Source organism: Anas acuta, chromosome 2, assembly GCF_963932015.1.
Source record: "Anas acuta chromosome 2, bAnaAcu1.1, whole genome shotgun sequence".
NCBI lineage: Eukaryota > Metazoa > Chordata > Aves > Anseriformes > Anatidae > Anas > Anas acuta.
Window position 1 is genome coordinate 76,346,215 of NC_088980.1, and position 18,050 is coordinate 76,364,264.

The 18,050-nt window shown below is 35.1% G+C and overlaps 1 long non-coding RNA gene across 1 annotated transcript in view; it reads left to right on the forward strand.

Annotated features, from left to right (window-relative positions):
- The window catches only part of LOC137851750 (uncharacterized), a 44,005-nt gene extending 26,341 nt beyond the window's left edge, over nucleotides 1–17,664 (forward strand). Inside the window, exons 2-4 of the long non-coding RNA XR_011093429.1 lie at nucleotides 6,764–6,894; nucleotides 10,096–10,178; nucleotides 15,220–17,664. This is a non-coding gene — a long non-coding RNA (uncharacterized lncRNA). The remainder of the gene's footprint in view (nucleotides 1–6,763; nucleotides 6,895–10,095; nucleotides 10,179–15,219) is intronic.
- Nucleotides 17,665–18,050: the final 386 nt, after the last annotated feature.

Genomic DNA, 18,050 nt, shown 5'->3' on the forward strand with positions numbered 1-18,050 from the left:
CAGGAGGGATGCCTCTAGATTAATTTATTATTTGCAGCAAAGTTGGATACAAGGGAGAATACAAACCTGTGAATTAATTATTTTATGGCTGAAAAGGCAGGAAGGCTTCCAACAAATTCAATTTTCAAAATACTTCCAACTTGTCACCCAAGTAAGCCAGTGTGCACTTGGAGACCAATTGAAAAATGGAGGTAGATATCATCACAGAATATATAAACCAGCAGGAATGTGAATGTTAGCCAAAAGAGCTGAGAAACTACAGAACTAGACTTTACGTGAGCAAAATGCCCAGCCAGCTTCAATTTCACACATGTGATGTCCTTGGGATAGGTATTTAACATCTGACAATTGACTGCCTCCTCAGCCATGGCCAGATCTAATCTATTATTAAAGGCAAATGAAACGTCAGGGATTTTACTGACAACAGAACAATTCTTTATCCAACATTATACATTTTCTGCAAAGAGACTATCTGATGCTTTCAGGTCTGCATCAGACCTGAAAAATAGTGTGAACGCAATGCTGGGACATGTGCTTTGGACTCCCAGCAGAAGAACATCAGTGCTAATGGTGCTAGTTGAATCTTAGGGGAACAGCGATGTAACCAAGCACGGGTTCAGAAAAGACGGAGGAAAGAGACATACGCCTCAGCAATTTCTTTCTGGTCTTAGAGGCTCTAGGGAAAAGTTAAGGCACTCGATGTGATGGGAAGAGAATTGAATGGTTTATATATTCTTGCATATTCTGGCCTTTTTTCAGCATGACATAGATGAATTTTAGAAACTGATATGTGAATCTGTGAACAAAGTGCTATGCTTTTGGTTCAGTGCTTCATATCCAGCTTTCTCTGAGCATTCACTGCAGAATCTCAGTGCTGTATTAGTAGGTTCAGGCAGAAACAAGGTATGAAGAACAATACCTGTGAGTGAGTCATGAGGACTGATGCTTGAGCCTGTGTGCTCTCTGTGCTCTCAGAAGGAGGCAAATCTATATTTCAGTGCAAAAGGAACAAGTAGGACAAAAGTAGAATGAACACCTTTTCGTACACCTTGGTTAAATAAATAAATAAATAATGTTTTTGAAGGAGTTACTCATTAGGAGACAGATTTAGAGCACATCCAGGGTGTCTTCCCAGTGCAAGCTGACTGAAAGATGGTATAGGAAAGTGGGGCAGAGGATATTACAGGCGGCTACCAACTTTTCAATATGCTATATTCTGTATGCTCAAGGAATAAATAAATAAATAAATAAATAAATCCAAAAGAATACTCAGTAAACAAAAGTACTGAGAGCTACCAAAAAATATTGATACTGATGTGTAAGCATTCCTCCTGGTGTAAAATTCTCTCATGAAGGATACCTTGGAATAAACTTAGGGAATTGTTACTTATCAGTACGATATAGTAAGGGTGGGGGAAGACACAAAAGGAGTGTTTTACTGTTGCTTTCTGGTGCCAAATACCTAGGACAAGTGTTTTCTTTTATGAGAGGTTCATTTCCCTGTGGTAGAATAGAACTGTGGAAGAGGTATTTGCAAAAGAAGCTACACTAGGGGTGGTTGAGGTTCTTGGTAACAGGTACAGCAGCAGTAAGATGCTGGCAGTGGTTGGACATGTACCATGGCAGTGAATGGCTAGTTGCTCACTAACAGCTGGAAATGGCCAAGAAAGCAGAACCACTTGCTCCATCCAAGTGTATAGTTCCCAAATGGGACAAGGAAATAAAATTCCAGCCTTACTGAACTTCCTCCTTCACATCTTGACCTCCCTGTGGTGGTTTGTAGTAGTAACAACAGCATGCAGCACATCCATGTTCTCTGCTGAGCACCATGTGGGTCTTTGCAGGATTAATATCTAAGAAATCTGTGAAGCAATAACAAATAAAGAAATGTCACGGTTACAATTGCAGCAAACTAACACTGAGTATGCAATGTGATATTGAAGTAAAAATAGATAAAACAATTTGGGGCTAAATTCTCACAGGTGTTTTGCCACAAAGAATATTATTTTCTGTACAGCTGCAGTGTGACTATATTCAGAATACTGTTTTAAATGTAGGGCACCACATTGCCAGAAAAACATTGAAGAGATTTCAGAGAAGAAGATTAAAATCAATTAGGGAGGTGATCATTTAGGAGGAAAAATTAGAAGAGTTAAATGTGCATAACTTGGATGGTTGACAAAAATCTACTAATATGTGAAGGATAAGAAAACACCGGAAGATAGAGATTATTTAGGGTGTTTAGTGGAATAATAGAATATGATATGTCCCAATCTAAGCTCCATTATTTCAAGACACACCATATTTTACTAGACTAAATAATTCCCCTGACAGTGATGTCTATTAGGCTGTCACAAGACTGGCTTGCGCAGCAAGGTTAGCTTATAAATTGCAGTACTTTTCAGAGATGTGACAATACATTTTCTTACAGAGCAGAACTTCAACAACAAATACAAACCACAAGGCTTGTCAGGGGCTGCAGCAGCAGCTTTTGCCCTGCCACTTACTTCTCTTTCACCTTCTTTTAGACATTTTTTTTTTTTTGTTTTGCTGTCTGCTCTTGACAAACTGTTGGCTCCTTTGGTTCTCTGCTTCTCCAACTGGCAAACCTGGAGCAATTATGCTTTGTCTTCCAGGACCAATTGCTATCTCTTCCAACAAGTGGTTGTTTCTCACAAGCATAAATAAGTATTTGGATAACAAAAAGAAACCACAGAGACTGTAGCTATGATCAACCAGATGCAAGACAAGACAAATGTGTGTGCATGTCATTTTTGCATATATTTACTCAATATATAACAGCCCTTTCAATTTGGAGCAGACCATTCTGTGATGTGGGCTTTCAGTTTGTTATATTATTATTATTTTTTTGGAAAATTAACAAGGTACAGATGTGGTAAAAGCCCCATTTCTAAAACTGACTAAAATAAAATCCTTGCAAATGAGCAAGATGATATGTACTGTTTGTACTATTTTGTTCAGTCATTTTATGTCTCTGGTCCTCTTTGTTTTCCTCATTCTCCCAGCAGCTCCTATACTACTCTATTCCATTAGAAGCTGAAAGCTATTTTGCTTTCACATGCTAATTTGTCATGGTTACTCATACCTGCAGATTTGTCTAGTGAGCTGTTTAATGACGCTCAGTAGTATTGCTTGAAAATCATGAAGTTTCAGAGAAAATATTATTCTTCATCTAAGATTTCAATAGCTAAACTCCCTAGCTTTGTGTGTATGTATGTTCCTCACACACATATGATTTGTCCTATCAGATGACATTTGGCTCTTATTGCAGTGCATACTTTGTGAAAATGTAGCGGTGAGCAAATAGATCAATATGAAGCTCTCTAATGGTCTCACAAATGCAGTGTGTGTATTTGAATGTGTGCTTGAGTGCCTTATATCTTAATCAAGTTTTATTTCAGGGCCACCAGACAGAAATGCTTTTTTCTGTAAATGTCTTGGCATATCTTTATGGATACACTGCCCATAAGCAATTTTCATGGGGTTTATATTCTTGTGTCATTTCTAAGTTTGGAAAAACTAGGTAAGAGAAATAAAACTAGACTTTTAAGAGAAAACCATAAAATCAATGGACCTGTATAATCCACTCAAAATAGCAAGAGAATATGGCCCAACTTTTATATCTGTTATACTGAAAAAAATACAACTGACCCCAACAAGCTTCCTAGAGGAGATGTATCAAGGTGTTTGAGGTAAATATTTGGTTACTTTAAACACATGCAACTTCAGTAACTGGGGAAGGGCACAAATCCAAACATTGTACCTGCAAATACTGGAATCCTTTAGATTATACACAGATTTATCTCCACCCAGCATTAGGGAACTTTTTTTCCATCCCCCCATAAGTCTATATACATTTTCCATTATGTGTATATGTGTTGAAAGTACACAGATCTGGGCTTTGATATCTTTCTGGAGATTAAAATAGTTTGAGGGATTATAAGTAAATAAGAGATTTTAAGTTCACTGCTAAAAATAAAATAAAATAAAATAAAATAAAATAAAATAAAATAAAATAAAATAAAATAAAATAAATAAAATGCACACCTCCTCCAGCACAGTCTGCAGTTGCTTTCATAAGAGGGATAACACCTCACCCAGAATATACAGGCATCGTGTGTCTGGTGATGTTGAACTTTACTTGAGCTTTTGCCTTGTCTGTGCTCTAGAAACAATGCAGGTGCCTGCAGTGGTTCTGGCAGCATTTTAACCTGCTTTAGTCCAGAATTACATGTATGAAGGAAAGAAGTTTTGTCTCCCTAATCCTGATCTGATGGGCTCAGGAACAGCCTAGGACTGTTCCTTGTGTCATCAGTTCTGAACAGTCCTTTCCTGAAATATTTCTGGAGCTTTTGTGCTACTACTGGCACTGAGATTACTGAATAACTTCGGTCTTGGCCCAAGTTATTCACCTCAGCATCTGACTTCTGTGATGGAGTTTTCTCATGTCAGCAGATGGTATTTAATGAACTAAATGAGCTAAACTAAATTAAATGAGTTTGTATCCATTGCTATTCTCAAATACATTTTGTTTCCTCTTTCATTTGTTCTCTGTCAAAAGCTAGTAAAAAGTTGTATGCCTTCATATGACCGATTGTACATTTGTACAAGGATCACTTCTTTGTATTATGAAGTGTGGGCTATTGCCAATGCCACCAGGCGTGTGGTGGTCAGTGCCATGATGGTACTGTTATGCTTGAGCCATCCATCTGTGCATTCCCTTTGCTGACCCGAGAAAGCACCTGCTTCACCCTCTGTGGCCTTTGTGACCATGGGAGCAAGTCTGACACTTTTGGTGCAGTAAGAAAAAGAGGTCTCTCTTTGTTCTGCTCCAGTGGCAGTGGTCGTGCCCAAGGCTGCCAACAGATATCTCCAGACAGGATCAGCACATGAGTTGCATGCATTGCTATCCCTTTTTTTGTTTCTTGACATTGATTTTCACCTTCCTGCCTCTTCCTCCCCCCCAGTCTCATTGCAGCTGAGCAACCTGCTGTTTATTCTTTGCCCCATTGTTCCCAGCTTTGCTGCAACTGCACTCATATTTGGTTTTCATGATACAGTTACCTTGGTAATCTCATCCTTGTATGGAAATGCTGCTATGGTTACCTGGGTGCTTCTGGCCTTGCAAGACTGCTCCTCAAAATGTGTTGTCCCCTCCATCTATCTGTGAGGTTGAGCCACTTCTCATCTATCCCTCTCTTTGCCACCTGTGCCACCCAGCTGTCCCTCACAGCAGTACCTGTAACTTTTGTCAGCTTCTCACACGGTTTTCTGTCACGTCCATCAATTTATCATGCCATGCTCTGTAGTCTTCCATGCCCTTGCCAGTTAGCTGAACCTCTCTTAGAGTTGTCAATCGCCAGCAGCCCTAACACATTGGATTCTGTGTTATTAAAGAGTTTAGGTAGTTAAACTTGCATGAACTCAGAGATGCTGGAAGAACTGCATTTATAGTGCAGGAACGTACTATGTATTAGGTAGACAGTTGATGTTGCCACCTGTGTCTCCCAGTGAGCAAACTGTATTTCAAAAGCATGTAATGACATATCAAATACCCAGAACAGTTTTTCGTAAATATGTAAGTTGTAAGATGACACCCTTTGTTAAATTTCTTTTCACAACTAAATGTTAGAGGAACCCCCTGAGACTTCACTGCCTTGTTGGTACCTCTTTTTCCAATAAAGTGGGGTGGGGAGCATCCTGGCATGTAGAGGTTACTGAATGCCTCTAGGTCTAGAAATTGACATGGGGCAGCCGAGTGCCTCCAAGCTGCAGGAGGCATCTGGCAGCATCTCCAGCTGGTGGAAGGATGCCTGTCTTGACAAGCACTAGCCATAGCCAGCCATTAAACAACAGAAAAATGGGAAGAGGGCTGGAAATTCAAGCACCTCTCTGAACATGTGGCAATTATATACAGTCTTAAAAAGAGACTGATGGAATTGCTGTAATCATATGTGACAACTGTGTAACCCCTACCAACTCTTATCCTTCAGAAAACAGAGCCATCTCTTAGTACTGTTATTTATATTTTGACAAAAGAGATTCACTGTTATGAAAACAGCGTGAATGCTTAAAATAGAGTGTAAGAAATGGTGATTTTTGAAACTGTGCAAGAGGTGCAGTGCCCAGAAGCATTTTCTGTTCTCTATTATCAGGCATCATGGTGGTGTCTTTTCCCTTTAGCACAACGCATATCACTTGTTTGCTTTGGTTAAAAGTGAAAGAACTCAAGCCTTCATTATCCTTAGCAGTAGGCTTGCAGAAATATGTCTCTGTGAATTTTTTGTGAATCTAAACTGTAATATAATATGTAATGAAGACAATGCACTTTTCAAGAAGCAGCTACTGCACAAAGCAGTGAGAGTTTTCTCAAATAATGATCCCTAGAAAAGTGTAATTTTAATTGATTCTCACATTGGTCAGAATGTCAAAAGAGGTGACAAAAATGCACATGCGATCACTCACTAGTATAAAAAGACAGCATTATTCAGTGTTTCAGTTTCTAGACAAAACTGGTCTAGAATTATCTGCTCAGAGAATTCTTAGAAGAAAAAGTTGGTTTGCCCCAAAATAAAATTCTATGTGGAACAACATTTGATTTTATTATCAATGGAATTCAAAACAAAGAACTGAACTTCAAATTATCGTAACTAAATCATTATTGTTTTAATTATGCAGATGCATTCATTTTGACTGTATTTAATAAAACATTAAACTGGATTTCCCTATCTCTTTTTTACAGGTTTTGCAGCTTTGCCCTTCACCTATTCTTTCCACTACACAGGGATACCTGGAAAACCACTTCAGACACAAATATTGTGTCTTCTGTCTGGCTCAGCTGCACAGAGCCTCACAAGAGTAACAGGACTGTTGGTGAGTTCTGGGAAGTAAAGTTGTTTCATAAATCTTTTTAAAGAAAATCAGATCTAGGAGTCTTCAGTCCTGGGAAGTCCTAGGGATTTCTATAGGATGGCCTGAACCATCTAGGAATTCCTTAGGCCAAAGACTCATCACAAGAAAATGGATCTGACTGAAACGACACCCCTCTACCCTCCAATAAATAAAAAGGGAAGAAGAAAATGAAATGAGATGATCATGAGTATTCAATATATAAAATAACCAACATAACATGGGATTATCTGGCATGATCTAAGTCCATCTTGCCCAATGTCTTATCTCTAGCATTGGTTAACAATTGATGCTCTTGGAAGCAAATGAAATTGGGGCAAGTATATACAGACATTGTAAACACCTAGCTGACACAATCCGTCATGCAGAGACTTCCTAACGAAAAACTATTCTTTTATGTTTACTAGTCTTTGATATTTTAGTTTCCATTAACTGTTTAGTCACAATGTGAGTCTACATTTCAGCATATGTAAAATCCTGGTGCAGTAGTTTCCATAGTTTAACCACGCATTGCTCAAAGAAATGTCCTAGTCTGCTTTCTTTTAACCCATCTCTGAGTGTTTCTTTTAGTTCTTAATTGTATATATGAAACTGAGCAGCAATCCCTTCTTTGGATTTTCCATGCCATTCATGATTTTATAGCTATCTGTCATGATTCAATTCAGCAGTCTCTTTCTAGGCATAATCAGTGAAGACTTGTACAGTAGCATGAGTACATTATTTTTTTCTCCATTCTTTCAGACGTTTGTTTTTTTTTTTTCCTGTTTACAAACTGCATTGCTTTTGTAAATGCCTGATCACCTAATGTTAAGAGACACTTCTGCAGCTCTTCATAATCAGCTTTAACTTTTAATACTGTGAAAAAGTAAGTAATAGCAATTAAAAATAAAACATGTTTACATTCCAAAACTTTTTACTTTTACCTTTTTCTGGGGAAAAAAAATGATTTTGGAAAGACATTTTGCCATTTTTTTTTTCACAGAAAGGAAATTATGAAACTTTCTTAGCTATTATAACTAAGAAACAAGGATTATGAGATATTTTATAATATATATATGTATGTACAAGGTATAAATATTCTATATATAAATATAGAAGGCAGGAACCAAATGTTGAAGGATGACAAGAGCTATGAGGTCTGTCTGCACTATTATTTTATTGTGAACATATGCATTAACTAAAACTATCTATGAATCAAGTTAATAATGAGTAATTCTTATCTAAAAATAGTGGATTGGAGTTGTTTTTGTTTTTGTTTTTAGTATTTTGTTGTTAGTGTTTTTAGTAGGGACAAATTTAATAAATCAGAATCAGTATTTGGATATTACTTTAACTAATCATTTTGTCACATTAAAATATTAACAAATTATAAACAAAAAAAAAACTCAGATTAGAAATAGTTTAAATCTGTGGGTACAGATGTCAGGATATATAATTTAAAACTCATGTTTTTTCCTGACTATCTTGGTTAAATTTAGCTATTTAGGATTACGTAGAGATTTCCTGAGGTTCATTTCAGAAAGAGATAGCATCTAAGAGTGTATGTTTTAGTAATAGAAGATTTACAGTCACTGGAGGACTGACATAGAACTTGGTGACTTTTTATTAATTGAAAAATAATTTCAGGAGGATCTAATCAGGAGATTCAAGAGGTCAGATGCATCTTTGGTTTGGTACTATAAGAAAGAATAGAAAGTACTGAAAATGTAAAAGCATTATACTTTGAATTATTATAACAGAATAATTTATTTTAGAATGTTTTAAAGTATTTCATTTTTTAAACAATTCATTGTTCATTTTGAGAAAGAATTTATTATTTATATTAGTATTTTCTTATAAAGATAAAGAGACAGTTTGCTAGTCACATTTCAGATCACATAAATCATTTTGTTTTAACCTTAAAAGTTTTAAAAACACTTTTAAAACAATATTTTAGCTTTTAATTTCTTTTCTGCAGTTTAAGTTGCCCATCAAACTTAAAAATCCACTTTTCTCCAAACTTGTGTTGCAGTGCTAGCTCAGAGCTAGCATCTGATGAGTTTTAAAATAATATCTTCAGCATAAGTTTAAACATAGGTTCAGAGGAGATTTTAAATATTTGATTATAGATTTTATGCAATTTTCATGCTCTGAAGCCATGGTACAGATTTCTGTTTTCACATATTCTTTCTTTCATGCATCAGACATATCCATCCTGTCTTGTCATCAGTACTTTTCACAGATTCTTAGAATCTTTATTGATAATCACATTCAGATGCAGAAAGTTTATAGCAGAAAGTGCAGAAACTGACAGACTGCATACTGTACTTCTCTAGATGGATAGCATATGCTGTTTGTCATTAACCAAAATAGCTGTGTTCCTTGACACCTGATGAACCACAAAGATGTAGAGCTCTTCCTATATTTCATAGTCAAAAAATACCATCTTTAACATGAACCACCTTTCATTTTTATCTTTGAATAACAATTTGCCAAAAAGTATAACAATTAGCAGCTGGCTAGAATACTGCTACATGCAAGTAGAATACGAACACACAAAATTAAAATAAAATTTTAAAAAGTATAAAGTTGCTTGAGCTAAACTTCTGACAGTGTTCAGGTACATGGTAGTATTTATATCTTTCTTTTATTTCTTTCTGCAAGACCTAAAGAGGTCTATTTTAATTGCATAGAAGTACATTCTCAGAATTTTAAGAACTGTAAAACAAAGCTTATAAGTAACAGAAAAGGGGATTTGAATGTGAAATCTTCAAAGAACATATATATATTTTTTTTTATTACCTCCAAAGCTATATATTAATAATGGATTCTAGAGACAAAGATCATATCAGTAGTAAAGTCTTTAACTACTTGAGTTGCAACTCAAGTAGTTGAAGTAGTTAAATCAAGTAGATTTCCCTAAAATGTGTCCAAGTTTCCCATGTATTTATTAGTGTATCATCCAACTTCAGCCCTTGAATTTCCACTCCATTTCTATCACAGACTTTATGCTAAAGAAAAATTAAACAACCATAGCATGTAGAAGTCAAGGCTTTAAAGGAGGGGTGGGTATAGACACTACAAGAGCAAGACCACAATTACCAACTACGTAAGAATTACATAGATGGATTTAGTTTGTAGATTTGGATTGGAAAATAGATACTAAATAACTAAAATTTTCCACAGAATGAATGACATTTAGCTTGGCTGCAGAGAGATGGGACTTCAAACACTTCGAACCTTTCAAAACATCTGCCTCAAATTGTAAGGTAAATTCAGATTCTGCCTTATAGCCTGGAGGTTTCTGCAATTCCTAAAGGAATTGCAGAAGTGATGTCCTTCTTTTCTTCCTCATTAGTTCCTGTCTGTCCATGACCCAGATTGAGAAGCTAGATTAGAGCCATTACAGCCAAACGCTGTAAGGTGCTTTTGCTCACCTGGTAGCTGAAGTTCACTGGCTGCCATCAACATTCTAAAGCAGACTTTGCAGGTTTGAACTGGATTCCCCAAAGGGGAGATGCCATATCCCTGTAAATATCTTCAATCATCAGATGACAGTAACAAAATCTGAAATTTTAATTAAATTATAATTGAGCAAAAAGTTTGTTATATACCTTTATTAATCCAAAGACATTTTTAGAAGTATTGATTTGCAAGAATGCTTGGGTAAATATCAAAAATATATTTTTCTCCTTGTTTCTTGAAAGTATATTGCCTTTTTTTCTTTCCAATTTGTGAGGCTCTGAACTTAAAGCTGAATTAGGTATTGCATTATTATCTTTTCCTCTGGTATTTTTGAAAATGTAATGGTGTGCATGGGCATTATTCTTCATGGAAATTGATTAGGTTTTTCTCTTAAACATATTTACCCAGTAAAAATATGTATTTTTCCTTAAGGGTCCCTTCCAACTCAGGAGATTCTATGATTCTATGATTCTATGATTTTATATTAAAATGAAATATCGCTATTGTATCTATATATTTCAGATCATTAACTCTGTCTTACTTCACTGTTTCAAAATATGCTTTTATATTCTTTTCTTTTCCCATGTCTTTGTTTATCCAAGCAAGCAGTTTCTGCTCTTAAGTAACCAAAATTCTTTTGACTTAACTTGAGAGATGTACAGTTAAAGAATATATAAGTAAATGTTTTAGGGACAAAATATTCTCTCTTTTTATAATGATATGAAAATCTCCCTTTTTTTCCTTAAGACAAGATGGTAGCTATATGAGTACCAAAGCTACAAATCTGGTGGTACTGCAGGTACAGATGTATGGAGTACAGAGTGCTTGTCTAATCTATAAATTCTTCACCAACCATTTAGTTCCTGACTGTTCACTCAAATCTATGCATTTTGCTGCCACTGCACTCTGGGATACGAAACATTTAACCAAGAGTTAAAACGGTCTGAAAATCTCCTCTCAGAATCTCTAGCACTGTAATAAGTAGATAAATAAATAAATAAATACCTACATAACCTGCAAAGAATGTTACATTTATTTATTTATTTATTTTTTAATTTTCCCACTGACATTTTTCTCCATGGAAGGGTTTAAAACCAAATCCTCTACAGATTAGCAGTTTTTCTGCTGTTGATGTCTTTTTTTTTTTTTTTTTTTTCCTGTATTTTAAACCATTTAATGATGGTATATTACAATGGAACTTATCTGTTTCCTCATTCCCTAGTGTTGCATAATTGCTCATTTGTAAATTATTAGCTAACTATGCATGCAATCTGGTACATGGTAAGAAACAAGCATAACTATATTCTGTTAATGGTAATTATGTGTTTAATTTAATTTCTTACTGGCATTTCTTTTAACTGTGTATTCTATTTTTAAATATGTTGGAATGAAGTCCAAAAAAAAAAAAAGCTATGGATTTGGGAATGTTGTTTATTAAGGGTACTAATATCCTACACTAATTACTGTGGAATGAATGGTATTAACTATTGTCATTCTATAAGATCTGGATTCTTTGTGAATTTTGTTAATAGATGAGCCTGTAGGGACAGTTCATGTGATGAGGCCCTCAGGATGCTGATGCAGAAGATCAACTTCCGTATTCTGTGAAGTCCTGTAAGTGCTAGCAGAGAGGAAAGTTAAGTACATGTTTAGGTCCTTTGCTGGACTGAGATCAAAGTACTTTGTTCCCGATGTGTTGTAGAGGTCAAGGAAGACCATTTAGAACTGTGTGGCTGTACATTTACCTCCATTTCATTGAATACATTATCTAGTCCTCAAGTCCTCAATAATAATTAGAATCCTAAAAACAAAAACAAACCAACCAAACAACAACAACGAAAAAAAAACAAACAAACAAACAAAAAAAAACAAGCAAACAAAAACTTGAAAACCAAACCAAACCAACCCTCTTCCCCCATGGCCCCAAAACCAACCAATCTCCAACCTAGCTTCTGACCTAGTTCATTACTGTTGTCAACACTTCATCACAGAGATCAGTAGAATGGCAATGATACCATATCCTTACAGGCAGGCTTGTGGAGCTTATGATAGAATCAGTGCTATTATCCTGCTTAACAGCAGTGTAAATAAGAACCCTATAGAAAAAAATAGCATGTTGACTAGGTTCCCTATAAAATCAGTAGTGTGCTAACTAAAAATTATAGTCAGATTTCTTGGAATGTTTGAATCAAGGAACAGATTATATAGGTTTCAATACCTTCAATTATTACTGCAACAGAAAATTGCCAGGGCTTGTTACTGACTGGATAACAACACTGATATCTTTTCAAGTGACGGGATATTTTTTACTATGAGCCAATATTTGCATCATTAAGCACATGAAAGGCTTTTATTAATTAATAAGGAAGCAATAATGTACTTTACTTGACATTGGTGAAGGAATATGTAGGAGACTGTCATTAAAATATTGGTCCAGCTGATTTTAACCTCCAGAGCATTCTCATTTAAATGAAATCAGTGTTTACTCCTAAGCCAATGATGAATTTAAGTGCTATGAGATTCATTTAGGATTTGTGCTTAAATATCTTTTTGGAATAAGGATTAGAAAAGTTTACAAAGCTTAAATAATATAATGATTTGAAAGAGTAGTTGTTTAGGCTAATAATGCTTAAGGAACATTATTTAAAATAACTCTATTATGACTATTATTATTAAGTACTATTATTTTAAAGTCTAAATACTTTTTGCAAAGAATTTAGACTATCTAGCCCATATACCAAAATCAGGACAATATCCTCACACACCTTTCATGTCTTCATAAAATTAATCAGCTAAAATCAAAACCAGACAAATAATAACAATAATAATAATGATAGCAGTGATAATAACAACATATTAATTTTACAATCCATAAAGTATCTTTTTCAGCAGTACACTTTGAAACCACAATGTGGTTAAAAACATCATGTCATCTGTCATCTTTCCTATTTTAGAAATAAATGTTTCTATAATGCCAAATATTTCTAATTAGAGAATAAATTAACAACTGAATGCCTTTATTAAAATGGCATAATATGTTTGAGTAAGAAGAGCCTGTCTGAAAAACATGAACTTGCTTACTCTTAGGAGACATTTTCCCACCAAAAAACAATGAGGCTGCAAAATTCAACTAACTTGACAAATTAGATTGGTCTTTGTGAAGAATGTTTTCCCTGGATGCTTTAGATGTACTGTCAGAGTCCATTTTCTACTACAGAAATGAACAAATAGGAAAAAAATAATAGGAAAAAAAAAAAAAAGAAAAAAAAAAGATAACCTGATTTTTTTTTTGTGCATGTGACGGAAAAGTAAAAAGAAAAAAGTCCATAAAGAAGCTGATCAAATTGTGTTATGATTTCAGACTGTAATAAAAAGGCAGGGCTGACACAACAAAAATAATTTAGATTAACAGGTATGTTTGCAAAGAATCTTTGCCTTTCTTCCAAGCAGAAAGATATCTCTCAAATTCTGAAGGGACTATGCATATAGGCATGTTGACATTAGTAATTGGGTCAGTAGATACAAATATCTTTGCCCGGAATGGAAAGAGAAAATTGTGAGGCCAGTGGTCAGATACCAATATAGTGTTTAATTTCTATCCAAATAAGCTAATTTGCTGAAATTCTGTAATACAATATGGTTAACTTGGGGTACAAAGAGAAGAATATAGCATGAGTGCTTGTTAAAATGATATATGTAAATGTAATGATGTATTTATCTAAACATTGCTCGAAAGAGAGAAATTTGATGGCTAGAATATGCTATTGTGTGTGTGGATGGAGTCATATGTCCCAAAGCAGCTGGCACTCAGGATTAGCTGTTCCTTAAACCTATATTTTAAATCAGTTTAGGTGTAGTCAGTTGAGATGGCCAGATGAATCTGACACACCACCAGTGACAGTGGAGGAAACAGACCCATTCTGCCCTCACTTTCCCTCTTCTCCCAGCACTCCTGGGCAGGTGCTGGAAATCATAACCTAAACTCAGACTAGTCAGTTCATTCCACCAGCAGCAAATAACCCTACAAAGAGATTTTGTTTTGTTTTGTTTTGTTTTTTGTTAAGCAGATTGACAGGATTCAGTATAGGGTCATCCGTACACCAGAAGTGTTGCAAAGGAGGTGTCAGAAGTATGTGGTTTGGGATTAAGCAGAACTGGAAATCCTTTGCACAGAGGCTATGGGTCCTGGTGACTCTGGATCAGTCATGAAGCTATGGTAGGCAGATGTGAAAAGAAGTGTGTTTGTTTTTTTTTTGCAAATCTAGTCAAATTCCATTTGGTTTGTTCAGATATTCATGACCTGTATCACCATCTTATTACTTTGAGGATAGAATAGTTTTGTTTTTTTTTTTTTTAGCTGTTATTTTAGGGTAATTAACCCCCCAAAATTAAAAAAAAAAAAAAGTTTCCACATTTGCCCAGGACTCAGTATAATTCAGTATCTTGTGCATTACTGAGTAGAAGATTTGAGACAAGTTCTATCTCTCACTGAGAGTATTTCAATATGTATATAGAGAGATAGATATAAATTATATAGAGATATAGATAGATAGATATAGATACATCTTTTTAAGAGAGTGTTTTAAACACCCAGCTGTCAGATGTGCAGAGTTTGTATGAGAGAAATCTCTATAATTGAAGCCCTTGATGACTGTTTTAAAAAATAACTTTATATACGCGAATATTCTTCCAGTCTAAGTTGAATTGCTTTCATGTTTTACTCTTAGTTTTTGTTGTTATGTCTGAGTGATTGTTGTGGGATTTTTTGTGTGTGTTCTTTCAAAGATAAAAATGCAGTATGACTCTTTCTTATTATTCCTTAACCTAAGGATTTTTTTTTTGTAGGATTCTTCTCTGATCTCCATCAGGTACTTTCAGACTACAGTGGAACATCTCACATCCCTGATAGCCTTTACTTTGTGGTCTGTTGGCAAATGTCAAGACAGCTTGAAGGAATCAATCCCTGGCAGTGGGGATATCTGGGCCTCTTGGCAAATCACAGTGCTGTGCCTGCAATGCCATTAGCATGGAACTGTTGCAGTGGGAAGGGACCTTTGGAGGTTTATGGTCCAGCCTCCTTTTCAAAGCTGGATCAAGACTGAATTCATGCCAAGTTTCTAAGGGCTTCAGCTAGTCAGTCTTTGAAAGTCTCTAAGGATGGAGACTGTACAGCCTCACTGGGAAACCTGTTCCAAGATTTGAATATTTTAACTATAGAGAAAAGTTTTCCCTTTTCAGAACTTTCCTTTGTTCAACTTCAGCCTGCTGTGCCTTGGCCTTCCACTGTGCACCACACTGGTAGACCAGCTCTGTGGTGTTGCTTGGTAGGGGCAGGCTTCCATCAGGTCCCCTCAAAGTCATCTCTAGGCCAAACAAGGCCTGGTCCATCAGCATCTTCTCACAGGCAAAGTACTCCAGCTCTGAACATTTTCCAGTTCATTAATGCATGTCCTCTACTGGGGGTCCAAAACTGGATGCAGTATCTAGACGTGGTCCCAAAAGTGTTTAACAGAGAGGTTTATTCCCTGTCCTCAATTTCCTGACCATGTTTCTGTTGACATCTACTGGTATGTTGATACTCCGTTTGAACAGAAGTCTGAAATACTCTATAAGACATCTTACAATGTCTTATTTTGTATTTTTTTTCTATATCTGTGTGCTATCCGGTTCATTTGTATGTGTTTGTTGTTGTTGTTGTTGTTGCTATTGTCCATTTGTTTTGTTTTTATCGTAAACCAAAATAGCATGCTATTATTTTGCCATTAATCCAAACCACAACTTTAAATCAAACCATACTCTTGAAAAAAAACAGTTGATCTCACCCTCTTCTGAGGTAAAAGACATCCTGTAGTTCAGTTTAACATACGCAGCCATTGTCTGATCAGAAGGTGATGCTATTACAGATAGCTTATGGGAATAACATAGAAAGAAGAGCTCATACAACAGTGTGATAACTTTGTATGATATATTTCACCCCTAAGCATCTCAAAGAGCTTTACAAATTGATTTATATTCTACACACAAGGATAATTTATTTCATCCATACATTTTTATTAGCTGTGCAGCAACATCTCAGGTTAGGACAGGAATTAAAGGCCATATCAAATCCAAAATGCAAGGTGAACATACTTATAAAGAATCCCTCACAGAGTTCACTTCAAACTGTTTTCTTTCAATGCTGCACCACCAGTAAGGCATAATTCCTGAAATATTAGGCTATTGAAGGATTTACTGTCCAGATGTGAAATTGAGAGATTTAGTGTGTTCACAAAAATAGTTGTAGCTAGTATACTTATGCAAAGAGTGAATCGGGATACTTTTTTGCGGCTTATAATTGCAATCATTTTAGAATATATGTTTCTGTTTCTGTAGTTTTCCTGGTCAGCTTTCATTTCCTGTTAATTTTAACAATGTTGTGATGTGATTGAAATGACTTACATGAGAGCATACATCAGTTAAAAATTGTATTTTTCCAGGGGGATTCATTTTGATGACTTTAGAGTAGTTATCTATCTTGATGAATGATTCCAGGAAATAATCATTCAAATATTTATCCAGTTTCAACACCAAATTTATTCAAAATCTAATTCCACCAACCATTCTTCTTACTCTATATTTCTGTTAACATGCTGTTTTTATTTATTTTGAATAAAATAAATGTTGAGTGTTTTGGTATAAATACATAAATAGGGTATTATTTTGTTTGTTGTTGTTGTTTTTGATTCATAATTCAGCGTCCTCTCAGATTTACACCCATATAAGAAATGTAAGAACTCTCCAGCTTTTCTCACAAATACATGTGTGGTGATTTTTGTGTGTGTGTATATGTTGTTTGTTTATTTGTTTGTTTGTTTTCTAAAATAGATGCCAGACATATGTCATATTTCAAGGAATTTGCATTGTTTAAATCCAAAACAAGTGACTTTTTCCTAATATCCAGCAGATAGGCTCTACTATATAGAAGACACTGTGTCCCCAATCTTTTGAATAAAAATACAGCCAGGAAGCTTTATTTTGGAGACATAAACATACAGACTATATCCGTCATTAGACTGTCATTATTTTAATGTAATTTTTTTTCTGATACTCAAAGGTCAAACAGTAGTAGGAAGCAGAGAGAACCTGCTATCTGAGGACTGATAGCAGGAGAGAATAGGGGAAAGGATGCTCTGTTAGATTTTTGTCTTTACATGAGTTGAATTCTCTTGTAGGAATATACAGGAAACTACAGAAAAGAAGTCTATAGTGAATTTCTGTTGACAAGTCTATAGAGAAAAGAATTTTAAAGGCAAAATTTTTAATTTGCTGTCAGATCACCATCTAGATATTTATATGAGTTTTCCTGCAACATTAAGAAATTTAATAATCCTCAATTTAAGAGTTTTTTGGGGAGTTGGGGTCAGAAAATTGTGAGAAATGTGAATTTTTTTTAGAAAATGTGAAATTTTTTTAGAAGTCAAAGATGCTGTTCAGATATTATCACATATCTTTATGTACTGTCATCTTACAACTGAGATCAGAATGCTTGAACCTGAAATGAGAACAGTATCTGTGAAGTTTTTCATAAATATTTCATTAACATTTTCTTACTATAAAGAAGAAAATCAATTTTTGATGTTAGAAGAAACATGCTGATAAATTGGCAAAAATGTTATAAACAACCAATGCAGTTCTTG